Raw genomic sequence first — 12,620 nt, forward strand, 5'->3', positions numbered from 1 at the left:
CCAGCTTCTTTCCTTTCTTCTCAAGTAGCACCCGAGGGCTGGGTCAGCCTGTCTGTCATCCTGGATACTCGAGGCTGATCAGGAAGATGTCAAGTTCAAGGCTTGCCTGGGATGCAGAGTGAGTTCAAGGTAAGCCTGGGCAACTTTGTGAGATCCCGTCTAAGAACAAATAAAAATTGGGGAAATATACTTCAGAGGTAGAATACTTGTCTAGGATGTGCAAGGCCCTAGGCTCAGTCTGAAGAACTGCATCAAAACACGATAGAGACCTGTAATTTAAAAAAAAAATGCTTTCCACCAGGTACCTGGGTTTGTTTCTACTGTTATAAAAAACTTATACTTAACTTAAGTAAGTTAAGTATAAGATAACTTAACTCTTTTTTTTTTATGAGTTCCTTCTTTTTATTAGCACATACACAACTACTTGTCTTCTGGTTTGTTGAAGCAGTAAGTCAGACAACACTTGCCACAGTAGTGCCTGTCAAAGTGGCTTCCCATGAAAACTCCAGCACCACATTCATCAGAAGGACACTCTCGACGAAGTCGGCTAATTTTGCCATTTTCATCCACCTTATAGTATTTCAGCACAGCCAACTTAACCTTCTTCCTCTTATGCTTGATCTTCTTGGGAGTGGTGTATGACTTCTCCTTCCTTTTCTTAGCACCACCCCGAAGTCTCAACACCAGATGAAGGGTGGACTCCTTTTGAACGTTGTAGTCAGACAAAGTCCGGCCATCTTCCAGCTGCTTACCAGCAAAGATCAGTCTCTGCTGATCAGGAGGAATTCCTTCCTTATCCTGGATCTTGGCCTTTACATTTTCTATAGTGTCCGAGGGTTCAACCTCGAGCGTGATGGTTTTCCCCGTAAGGGTCTTCACAAAGATCTGCATCGTGGCGGCGGTTCTACCCACGATGGCGGATCGGAAAGGTAACTTAACTCTTAAGGTAACTTAACTCATAAGGAAGAGAGTTGTTTTGCTCATTGTTTTGGAAAACTCTGGGGAGGCTCTTGCATCTAGTAAGAACCTGTGTATACCCTTCCTAACGCAGAAGTGTAGACAGGGAGCAGATGCAGGTTGAAGAGATGAAACACAAGACTCAGTTCTCCTTTACAGTAATCTGCTTTCAGAGTAACTAGGCGAGTTCTTTCTCAAGATGGAGAACTCACTCCCAGAAGTGACCCAGCCCCTTGAGAGTAGCGTTAATCTCATCATGGCAGAGAGCCTGTAGGAACCAAATGTTTCCCTAAGGACCCACCACCTTTCAACACTGTTATACTGGAGACTCAGTGTCAACATGAGGTTGGGAGGGGGCAAGCTACATTCAAACAAGAGTGACAGGACCTCCTCTCCTGAAAGAATGGGCCACAAGAGACTATAGATATTAGTTACAGGTTTGTATTTACTGTTGCTCTCAAGCCTCCTTGTCCCTGGTCCTTGCAGGTCTTTTGTCCTCTCAGAGCCCACGACAGCCATCCTTTAGTTGTGCAGTATCCTCAGTGACTTACCCTCTCCCTGTCCCCTGCCTTTGTCTCATGCTTCTCCCGGTCTCAGATTACAACCATTTATTTCTCTTGCATTTTTTGACATGTATCTTTCTATCATATTTATCAAGCCAAACTCAATTTCATCCCTCAGCCACATCTTTATCTATACCTGGAGAAAAATCACACAGCTTGGGAGTGAACACCTTGTAGACCTGTGGTAGCAGACCGGGGCCCGGAGGGCTGATCTTTAATCCTTTTACCTTTCTGTATCACCCATTCCTAGATTAAGACCCAAAAGGCCCAGAGCCAAGTTATTGTTTGGCTTTTTCAGTTATAATAACTAAATCCTCCCTTGTTTTCTCCCCTTTTGTTGTTTTTATTTTATTTTGTTCGAATTACATTTCTTCTGCTCCAAATAAAACTCTTTTGTTGAGTGTGTCCGTGTGTGTGTGTGTGTGTGTGTGTGGTGTATGTATATATATTCATGTGGTTGTATGCTTGTGTATACATACATATGTTTGCACATGTGTGTGGAGAGGCCAGAGGTTGATGTCATATATCTTTTTTTATTGCTTTCCATCTTACTTTTTTGATGCGGTCTCTTCACTGAATCTGGACTCAGTAATTTGGCTAGGTTGGCTGGCCAGTGAACTGTCTGTCTCCCCAGAGCTGGGATCACACATGGATGCTGCTATGTCTAGCTTTATTGGTGATTGCTGGGGTTCTGCCTTGGTCCCTTGTGCCTGTGCAACAGGCACCTTACCTATTGAGCTATCTCCTTAGCCTGAAAACAAAAGACTCTTGACAGATGGAATTAGCGATCTTAAGCTTAGAGAAAGTGCTAAGGGGAAGAGAAAAGGCTCATTGTATATGGACAGTTGGGAAGAGGTCTTTGCACCACCACCATGTTGTGGGTATAAGTGTGTACATGTGTGTGTATAAACCTGCATGTTCACTACATTCTTGCAATGTCCACAGAAGCCAAATAAGGGTACCAGATCCCTTGGAACCGGAGTTAAAGACAGTTGTGAGATGCTGCGTGGATGCTGGGAGTTGAACCTGAGTCCTTTGCAAGAGCAGCCAGTATTCTTAGCTTCAGAGTTATCTCTTTTCTCCCCGCAAAGAAAGAGTTTCAGATTCTCTAGTCTTAAGATACCAGGGAGAAGCCTCATAGCCTGGGGAGAACAGGTAGGCCTCTCAGGGAACGTTCTGGAAGGCAGCTGAGGAGAGCAGTTCTGTCCTCTTCCTGCCTTTGCTCCAGCTCCCCCTTAGGAAAGCAGAACTCCAACGGTTTGAAATGGACAATCAGAAGCTGCTAACAGCTGCAGCCCCAGAACTTCGGTTCTTGGCAAAAGGAGCCTGACACAAAAGTATTTCTTTGTGGAAAATTATGCATTCATCGGGCTCATTTGAAACAAAATATGATTTGCATCTTAACTTCCTGTAAGAAGCTCTGCTCTGCCGCGGGTTTCATAATGTCTGGTTTTGTTGGACCAGATTGGTGGGGCACATGCTTTCCCAAACAGTTGAAATTCAAGCCCAGGTTTTTCTTATTTTAAATAGCAACAGCTGCTAAGCATGATAATTATCGTAGTTCATCAAAATAAACTCACCAAGTTGCTTCTGAATATTCCCTGGAGCTTCTCGCTGGGGCCTCTGGAAGCTGGGGCCTCTGGGGCTGGGGCCTCTTCGGGGCTATCCAAGAAGGCACAAAGCTTGGTTCTGTCAAGTGCAGGGCACAGAGCTCCCAAGTCCTTGAGGAGGTTGGATGGACCATCTCGTGATAAAGAGAAAAGCATCACTTGGAGGAGGCAGATCTAATGAGATGCTTGCCTCTCAATAGCAGCGTGTTCACTTGAACAGTAAGAGCAATTCTAGATGCTGAGAGTTGTCAGGATGCAGGGAGGAGTAGAGGGAAACACTGGGTAGCAGCGAAGTGCTTTGCTGCAGGAGTCTTGTATCCAATGTGGCAGCCAGAGCAATCCCTTACCCCTGTCCCAAGGCCTGGCTGTGAAGCTCAGGCTGGCCTGAAACCCAGGATCTTCCTGCCTTAGCCTCTTAAATGCTGGTATTACAGCGTGGACCACCACACCCAGCTGACCGTGATTTTAAAAGGAACTCAGGTCTTGTATATCTCTTTAAGACATTTAAAAATTACATGTATGTATGTATGTGTGCATGTATATGTGTATATACACATATATGTAGAGGCCAAAAAGCAGCTTTCTGGGCTTGGTTCTCTTTTTCTGCTATTGTGGGTCCAGGGCATTGAACTCAGGTCATCAGGTTTGGCAGCAAGCTGTCTTATGATTTGTAGGGTTGTGATAAAACACCATTGATCAAAATCAACTTGTGGAGGAAAGACTTTATGTCATTTTATACTTTCAGGTAACCGTTCATCACTGAAGGAAGTCAGGAAGGAGCTAAACAGTGCAGAAGCTGGAGGCAGAAGCCGATGCAGAGGCAATGGAGGGGTGCTATTAACTGGCTGGCTCAGTTTGTTTTCTCATATACTCCAGAACCTCATGTTCAGGGGTGCCATTTCCTACCGTGGGCTGGGCCCTCCCACATCAATCTTCAGTCAAGAAAATGCCTTACACATTTGCCTCCTGGCCAGTCCTGTGGCAGCATTTTCTTTAAGATTCCTTCTTCCCAGATGACCCTACCTTGGGTCAAGTTGGCATAAAAAGTAGCCAGCACATTGAGTATAAGCACCAAGCAGACAGTGTGGGGGCATTCCCCTCTCCCTGTTCCTGACTATGGTAGAGGTGACCAGCAGTCTCAAGTTCCCATCTCTGTGATGTTCCTGCAACGATGGACTGTAGCCTGGCATTGTAGCGAAAACAAACCCTTGCCTCCCCTAAGTTGCTTTTTGTAAGGCTATCTGTCAGAGCTACAGAATGAGACTGGAGTAGGATGTGCACCACTGTGCTGGCTTGAGGTTATCTTTCTTGCCTTTTAGCTCTTTAGTGCGTGTAGAATATTTTAAGTGTCCTGCCAAGCCTCTGATCCAGTGAGCTACTTCCTTCTTGTGGTCTGGCCTTAAGTAATTTTCCAGCCAGATTCTCACCTCTCGATTCTCCTCGGACTCATCCCATTTCCTGTGTTTGAATAGATCTCTTTTTCTAGAACCATCTGCAATTTCTGTTGCTGTGTTTTCCCTCTGGTCCTCTTTTATCGGACTTATCATTCAGGTTTCCAAAAATACCTCTGTGTCCATGCAACCTTGAACTTGACCTTTATGACTTTCCTGCATATGTATTGTTATTCAGCTTAACTTGTATCTGTCTCTTTGTTCTTTGTCAACCTCTGAGAAGAACTCCAGGAGAGCTGAGACCCTGTGTGTGTTATCCACTGCTGTCTTCTCAGCGCTGGGTACCCACAAGATGTCCAGTAGATATTTGTTAGCTGAAAGAGCAAGTACATGGGAGACCACTTGATAAATATTGGTTGATTGAATGAATGATATCATTTGCTACATAGCATCATCTTGTAGATGCCTTGTCAGGGCCAGAGGTTAAATATCTTTTCCAAGGTTACACACAGCAGCAGGAGTTTGTAAGCTCTCTGCTGTTGGAGGAAGAGTGGGTAGCTGGAGGAGGAGAACCCAGACATTCTTCTTTCAGACTATGGGTTTTGGTGGACTCTGCCATTACTCTAATTGGCAAGAATATGCAATTAGGTTTTAATCCTGGGCTTCAAAAAGAACTATTTTAAAACCACATCTGGGGTAGCCGTTGGTGGAATCTGGCCTTCTGACCTTCAAAGCGGGGTGATGGGAAGGCAATTCTGCTGATTTGAAAACTAAGGGGGACCTCATTACTTAGGGGTGGCATGCTCTTGGCATGCCCAAAAGATCTGGGGGTGGGAATGGAGCAGGTCTTAGAGTCTCAGGGACTTCCCTGCTATTGACTCATCCCAGTTGTCAGATGCATCTCTGAGCTCTATACCCCGCACCGAAACCAGAAACAGCGTGAATCACACAGCAATGGTCTCCATAGCCACCAGCCACCATGGCAGAACTGGAAAGGAATGCCAATTATGGGCTCTGCTGCGCAGTAGGTCTGGGAGCCTCTGTCAGTATTGAAATCTAAGATCTCCTTCATTTTACCTTTTCATCTGGATTTTGCAATAACAATGGCAAGTGATATATGAATTTGCTATGCTGCCATACATACTTCCACAGTCTGGGTGGCTCAAACAACAGAGACTCACTTTTCTGAAGTTTTGGAGGCTGTTAGGGGTTTCATTGCTATGAAGAGACATCATGACCATGGCAACTCTATTTATAAATGACAATATTTAATTGGGGCTGGCTTACAGTTTTAGAGGCTTAGTCCACTATCATCATGGCAGGAGACATAGCACCGTGCAGACAGACATGATGCTGGAGGAGCCGAGTTTCACATCTTGATCTGAAGGCAGCAAAAGGAGACTGGGTTCCACATTGGGCAGAACTTGAGCATAGGAGACTTCAAAGCCCACACCCACAGTGACACACCTACTCCAACAAGACCACACCTCCAAATAGTGCCACTCCCTGTGGCCAAGCATTCAAACACCTGAATCTAATGGGGTCCATCCCTATCCAAACCACCACAGAGGCTGAAAACCAAGATCAAGATGGAAACTATTTGGTTTCTCCTGAAGCCTCTCTTCTTAGCCTGTGGAGAGAGGGTTGACCAAGATCTTGAGTCAGTCGCACATGCTCTTCTCTCCATGTGAGTTTCCAGGGGATCTTGGTGTCCCAACCCCTTCTTATGAAGGCAATATTTGGAATGTATCAGGAGCCACCATCGTGACCTCATTTTAACTTCATTGTCTCTTTGAAGGCACCATCTCTAAAACTTTAAGTAATATACTTACTTATTTTTGTGTGCATATGTTCATGAAGGGGGCACAGGCGATGCAAGCAATAGCATCTTGTGGAGGTAAAAGGAAACATAGGAGATGATTCTCTTCTCTTATGTGGTTCCCAAAGATCAAACTCAGGTCACCAGGTTTGACAGCAAGCACCTTTACCCAATGGGCCATCTCACTGGCCCAGAGGCAGCATCTTTGAATACTGTGACACTCTAGATCGCGCTTCTCGATCTTCCTGGTGCTGTGTGCAACCCTTTCATACAGTTCCTCATGTGGTGACCCCTAACCATAAAATTATTTTCGTTACTACTTTAGACTAATTTTGCTACTGTTATGACTCATAATGTAATTATGTATGTTTTTCAAATATTACTAGGCGACCCCCATAATAGGGACATTCAGTCCCAAAGAGGTCACAACCCACAGGTTGAGACCCACTGAGCTAAGGTCTTGTTTGGATTTCAAGCTAGGAATCTGGAGAGAGCATGATTCAGCCAGTAACAAAGGACATTGATTGAGTGCTTGTTAAAACTTCGTGCAAATTATTTTATAACCATCACCTCACACAACTTCCCTAAGGAGTTAATATTATAGCAATTGCCCACTCAATAAAATTAACTAACACAGAGAGGCCAAGGAAATTTCTAGAGTTGACACAGCAAGGCATGCCAGAGCTCCGAGTCCAAGCTGTGTTTCTCTGAGTCTGAGTCTGTTCTCATTGACAACCTAGGCTGAGGGGCTGAAGGCTAACATTTTGGCATCTCAGATCCTGCCTTCAGGGATTCTCAACACACACTTTTTGTTTTTGGATGCCACCTGTCTAATCTTTATTCTCATCTCTTTTCTCGTAACTCTTACCTCTTTATTCTAAGATAAAGAGATTCCAGGAGATCTTTCCCGGGCTCCTCCTTTAATTCACTGCCTTATTTATGCCTCCTGTAACCAACCTGCTCTCTGTAGCTTCTGTTTGCATTAAACATTTAAGATCGGTTCTTCTCTCTTGAAGGTCATTTTCCTATTCTTGGCATTTCTTCTGCGTGGCAGTCTCTTCTTGCTTTTGTTATACTTTTCTGTCTCAAGTGAGTGGGTATCAGCTAAGTCCTGTAGAAATAAACAAAAAGATTGTATCTCTAGACCCACAGGAAAGAAGAGATGATGGCTCCTTGTAGAAATCACCTTTGAAGGAAACTAAAACCTGACACAAAAAAAATAGTAACAGCATACACTAGCTATAGGGAGTGTCGGGCAGTCAGAAGACAACTGCCTGAGCCGAGTTGATTCTTTGTTCACCACGTGGGTCTCGAACTCTAGTCCTTGGGCTTGATGGCAAGCACCATTACCCACTGAGCTGTCTCACCAGTAACCCATTAAAAGTACTAACATTATTTAAATGGTATCTTAGTTTGCATTCTGTTATGATAAACACCATGGCCAAAAGCAACTTCCAGGAGGAAAGAATATATCTGGTGTCTTAGTTTAGGGTTTTACTGCTGTGAACAGACACCATGAGCAATGCAACTTTATAAACGACAACATTTAATTGGGGCTGGCTTACAGGTTCAGAGGTTCAATCCATTATCATCAAGGCAGGAGCATGGCAGCTCAGGAGGAGCTGGGAGTTCTATATTTTTGTCTGAAGACTGCTAATAGAACACTGACTTCCAGGCAACTAGGATGAGGGTCTTAAGCCCATGCCCACTGTGACACACCTACTCCAACAAGGCCACACCTACTCCAATAGGGCCATACCTTCTAATAGTGCCACTTCCTGGGCTGAGCACATACAAACCATCACATTTGGCTTACATTTCAATGTCAAGCCCATCCTTGACAGAAATCAGGGCATGGACTCAGACAGAGACCTTGAAAGAATGCTGTTTCCTGGATTGCTTACTGGCTCACGATCAGCTAACCTTTTTCTATGTCTTCCTCTTTCCCCCTTCTTTTCCTCTTCTCCTAATAATAACTAACAACCTTTTAGATTATAACATAATGACATCATTTCCTCCTTCCTTTTCTTCCCTCCAAACTCTCCTAAGTACCCTACCCCTTGTTCTCTTTAAAATTCATAGCTTCTTTTTCTTCAATTGCTGTTATATACACTCTCTCCTGCTAAACTGCTAAGTCCACATAATATACTGTAACTGACCATTTGGTTTTGGATAACCAATTAAAGTGTGCTCTTCCCTTTCAGCATTTTTGTACCTGCAGTATTTTGTCTAGGACTGGGGCCTCATGACCTTTCCCATTCCACATTAGCATGTCTACTGATCACCTCCTTGTTCAGATCATGTTTAGGCAGCTGTGTCGGTGAGACTTCATGGGTGCATTAGCAAACACTCTTATTTATTTATTTATTTATTATGTACTTATTTTATGTTATGAATGTTTCGCTCACACCTGAGCACCATGTGGATACCTGGTGCCTAAAGAGGTCTGAAGAAGACAACAAATCCCCTGGAACTGGAGCTATGGATAGTCGGGAGCCACTATGTGGGTTCTGGGAATCAAACCTGGGTCCTTTGCAAGAACAAATGCTCTTAGCCACTGAGAAATCTCTCTAGCTCAGCTAACTTTCTTATATGGGTCAGACCCACAATGGGCTAAGCCTTCCTACATCAATTATCAATCAAGACTGGCTCACAGGTCAATCTGATGGCGTCAAGTCTTCCATTGGGGTTCCTTCTTCCTGTGTTTGTTGAGTGTACCACTGAGATCAGGCACCAAAAATAGTAAGTTTGTTGTGTTCTCATTTTTTTTAAGATGGTGAATTTTGTGTTTTATGTATTTTACTATGATAACAGAAATTGAAACGGAATTCCTTACAAGAATGGAAGCGTTTGGTAGCCTGGGGATGCAGCATGCAGAAGCTGCCCTTATGTGTTGATTGTTTCAAGGGACTCAGAGAGGACTCAGCAGATGCCGAAGAGTCTCAGCTTTGGTGTCTCCCTGTCTGTTTAAAGCCCAGCTCAGTGAGGGGAGAAAACCATTACCTCAGAGCGTCCATTAAGCTCATTTCACAGGAGGAAAGGCAGAAGTCTGTCAACACACTTGGACAGACTTTCGTCACGCACAATTGTCTTTTATTTCAGTCCCATTAAATACTCCTAAGAGATTCACTTATCTTCCATGCTTCTGTGTTCACACTTTGTCCTGGCATGTTTTTCCAAGTTCTCTGGATTCCCCCAAACATAATTCAGTCTCCCTCAAATGAATTCTACTCTCCTCCTCTCAGAGAGATTGTTTAAGCTCTGACTATCTGACCTTTTCTTTGAGACTCAAAATTTGTTGATTTGCACACTGTGATTTTTCCCTGTCCCTTCCCCTGGCTGCATTAATCACTGTATACCTCTTGCCTCCTATTTAATGTCTAGTTGGTTCCTTCCAGAAAGTTTTCTGAAGGTGAAGGACAAAAGCCTTTCCTCTGCTCCTACTGGGATAAGAAAGAAATTGAGCATTATGCCGAGATTTAAGCTTCAGGACGAGGATTTAAGGCTCTGAATAACCTTGAACATGAAGCCACAGGATGTCATCAAAGACACTGCTGTTGCCCTTCCTTGAGACTCCCACTTGTCTGTCCTGCAGGAGGGCAGGGATGGCATATGGGGGAACTTTCTTTTTGTCTTCTCTGAAGTCCCAAACAGGGGGTGGGGGTAAGAAGGAGATTTTAGTTCTTTATTTGAGGGAAGAGGGCAGTGGAAGCTGATGAAGGTCTCAGAGCTAAGTGCTCAGGCTTCCACTAGCATCCTTCTGGCCGGCTCCCAAGTCTTCCCTCTCAAGCTGGCTCCCACAGGCATTTCTGGCCTCTGCTTCCTCACCCCTGTGTGTTTGCTTAGATTCTTTATAGATATTTTGTTGCTGCCTCTGTGTAAATCCCCCAAACCACATGAGCAAATCTCAAAATTTATATACCCCTCTGAGTAGGGCTACCTCTGGTTAAATGGTGGGTGTGGCCACTTTTTATGGCACAATGAAGCTTGATGCCTTTTTGCTTTGTCATTGGTGAGGGGTTCAAATCACTGTTTGAATACTCAAGTGAGACAGGAGAACCCCCGGCAACCCCAAAGGTTGTTTGGGTGTGGGATGACTTTCCAGTCCCATCTATCCCAGGCAACCTACTCTTTGGACTTCTCACATTGCTTCTGCTGGCCCTGGAGTTTTCTCTTCAGCCCTCTTCTCTGAACAAGACAGTTCTTTTTTGGATGACATTTTACAACTCACCTGTTCTGATGAAGATGTCTCTTGTTCTCACAATTAATTTTTTCTCATCTGCATTTGGTTAGCACTGTGTACACATCTTTTATTCATGTACTCAATGAATATTTATTTACCAGTTACTGCATGCTGGCCTGTTGTCAGGCAATGGAGATAGAGCGATATACAGAAGATACTAGCATTCCTGTTACTTAATTCCCTGCACAACAGATAGACCAAAATGGCTGGCTCCCTTCCTAGGTTGTGAATCCTACGGTCACACTAATTGTCTTGGTTACCCCCCTTTCTACTCTCCATCTTTGTCTTTTGTGTATGTGTGACTGTGCTTGTTGCTTTTTTGCCAACCTGACACAAACCAAGACATATGTGGGAAGTGAGAAGCTCAACTGAGTAATTGCCTTTGTCAGATTGGCCTGTAGTCAAGGCTGTGGTACATTTCCTTGACTGATGGTTAATGTGCAAGCATACATCCCATTGTGGGTGGTGTCATCCCTGAGCAGGTGATTCTGGGTTTTAATAAGAAAGAAAGCTGAAAAAACCATGGGGAACAAGACAGTAAGCAGCATTTCTCCATGAACTCTGCATCCGTTCCAGCCTCCAGGCTTCCGTGCTGAGCTCCTGCCCTGACTTCTCTCAGTGATGGAGCAGAACTTGGGAGTTGTTAGCTGAAATAAACCCTTTCCTCCACAAGCTACTTTTTTGTTTGCTTGCTTGCTTTTAGTTTTTAAAAGACAGGGTTTCTCTTTGTAGCCCCGGCTGGCCTAGAGCTTGCTCTGTAGACCAGGCTGGCCTCCAGCTCAGAGATCTGCCTGCTTCTGCTTCCCAAATGCTGGGTTTAAAGGCAGGTACCACCATTCTCCAGGTTGCTTTTGGTTATTATATTTATTTCAGCAGTAGAAATCAAGCCAAGACATTGGTGGTACTGTGGATTCAACCTAGGTCCTTGTGCAGAGTAAGCAAGGATTCTACCATGGGGCTATATTACATCCCTAGCCTTCTTCATTTTAGCAAACCCTATATAGCACTTGTTGAGTGAGTGCCTGGATCTTCATGCATTGTGTTAACTTGCTCAAGACAGACACCTTTTCAATTCTATACTAGTCCACAGCCTATCATGTGGTTGCTACTCAGCCCATTTTTTTTGAACACACATCACATGGACTGACTTTTTTTAAAAAAGTATAAAACAAACAATTTTATTAGATGAACTCATTTGACACATTAAGTTATGCAAAGAAAAATATATGCAACTGCATAAGAAGAATCACGTTTTCATATTATTAAACACAGCAGTGGCCAAAAAATAACGAATTGTAGAATGGACCCCAGGATTTAATACAAAAAATCCCATCCTGTATAGAAAAATATCAGTCTTCTAGCTTCACAGAATCCAGCACTACACAGGCTTCTTTATACTCCTCAGTTTCTTCCAAGTCTTTTTCACTTTCTAATATCTGCTGAAGATCAGTATATGCAGCTTCTAACCGATGCTGGCAATCTGGGATCATCATCCGGGACTCTTACAGGATCTCTGTCTGCTTCTTAATGGCGTCGTTTTCTCCATCTTCAGCCTTCAGTTTTTTCAATCATTTCTTCTTGCTGCTTTGCTTCTTTTTCATACATCACTCTTTCTTTGACCAGTCACTTCATTACTCTGGTCTTGATCTTGATCTGCCTCACTCAGGGATTGGCCATGGTCCCTAAGGTGCCGCAGGAAAGAGAGAGATGGACTAACTTTTAAAAAGCCAGACTAATGACATTAATTGCAAGGGTATTTGAATAGAGAAGACCCCATTTTTCTTGTTTTCCCTAACTCACATCTTATAAAACACATTGAAATATACACATGGGCTCTAATTAGGAAAATGGTAATTTCTTGAGACGGTAATATGGGCAATGGCAAGTGATGGTAGATTTGCAAATGAAGACAGATCTTGTTATTAGTCATAAAGAAATGAGCTGATTTCCTTACCCTTTGAATCCGAGGAGGGTTGATGAGGACTTCCTTTGGAAGGAAATAATGTGCAGACTCCGAGTATGAGTCCTATACTAGTC

At 43.7% G+C, this 12,620-nt stretch overlaps 2 pseudogenes; both read right to left on the bottom strand.

Annotated features, from left to right (window-relative positions):
• Positions 1–377: 377 nt before the first annotated feature.
• On the bottom strand, positions 378–924 carry LOC110297623 (ubiquitin-ribosomal protein eS31 fusion protein pseudogene; annotated as a pseudogene).
• Positions 925–11,932: 11,008 nt separating this feature from the next.
• LOC110298062 (tubulin-specific chaperone A pseudogene) lies at positions 11,933–12,260 on the bottom strand (annotated as a pseudogene).
• Positions 12,261–12,620: the final 360 nt, after the last annotated feature.

The sequence above is a fragment of the Mus caroli genome, unplaced genomic scaffold, assembly GCF_978045245.1.
Source record: "Mus caroli unplaced genomic scaffold, Mus_caroli_1 scaffold_8, whole genome shotgun sequence".
In the NCBI taxonomy this organism is placed as follows: domain Eukaryota; kingdom Metazoa; phylum Chordata; class Mammalia; order Rodentia; family Muridae; genus Mus; species Mus caroli.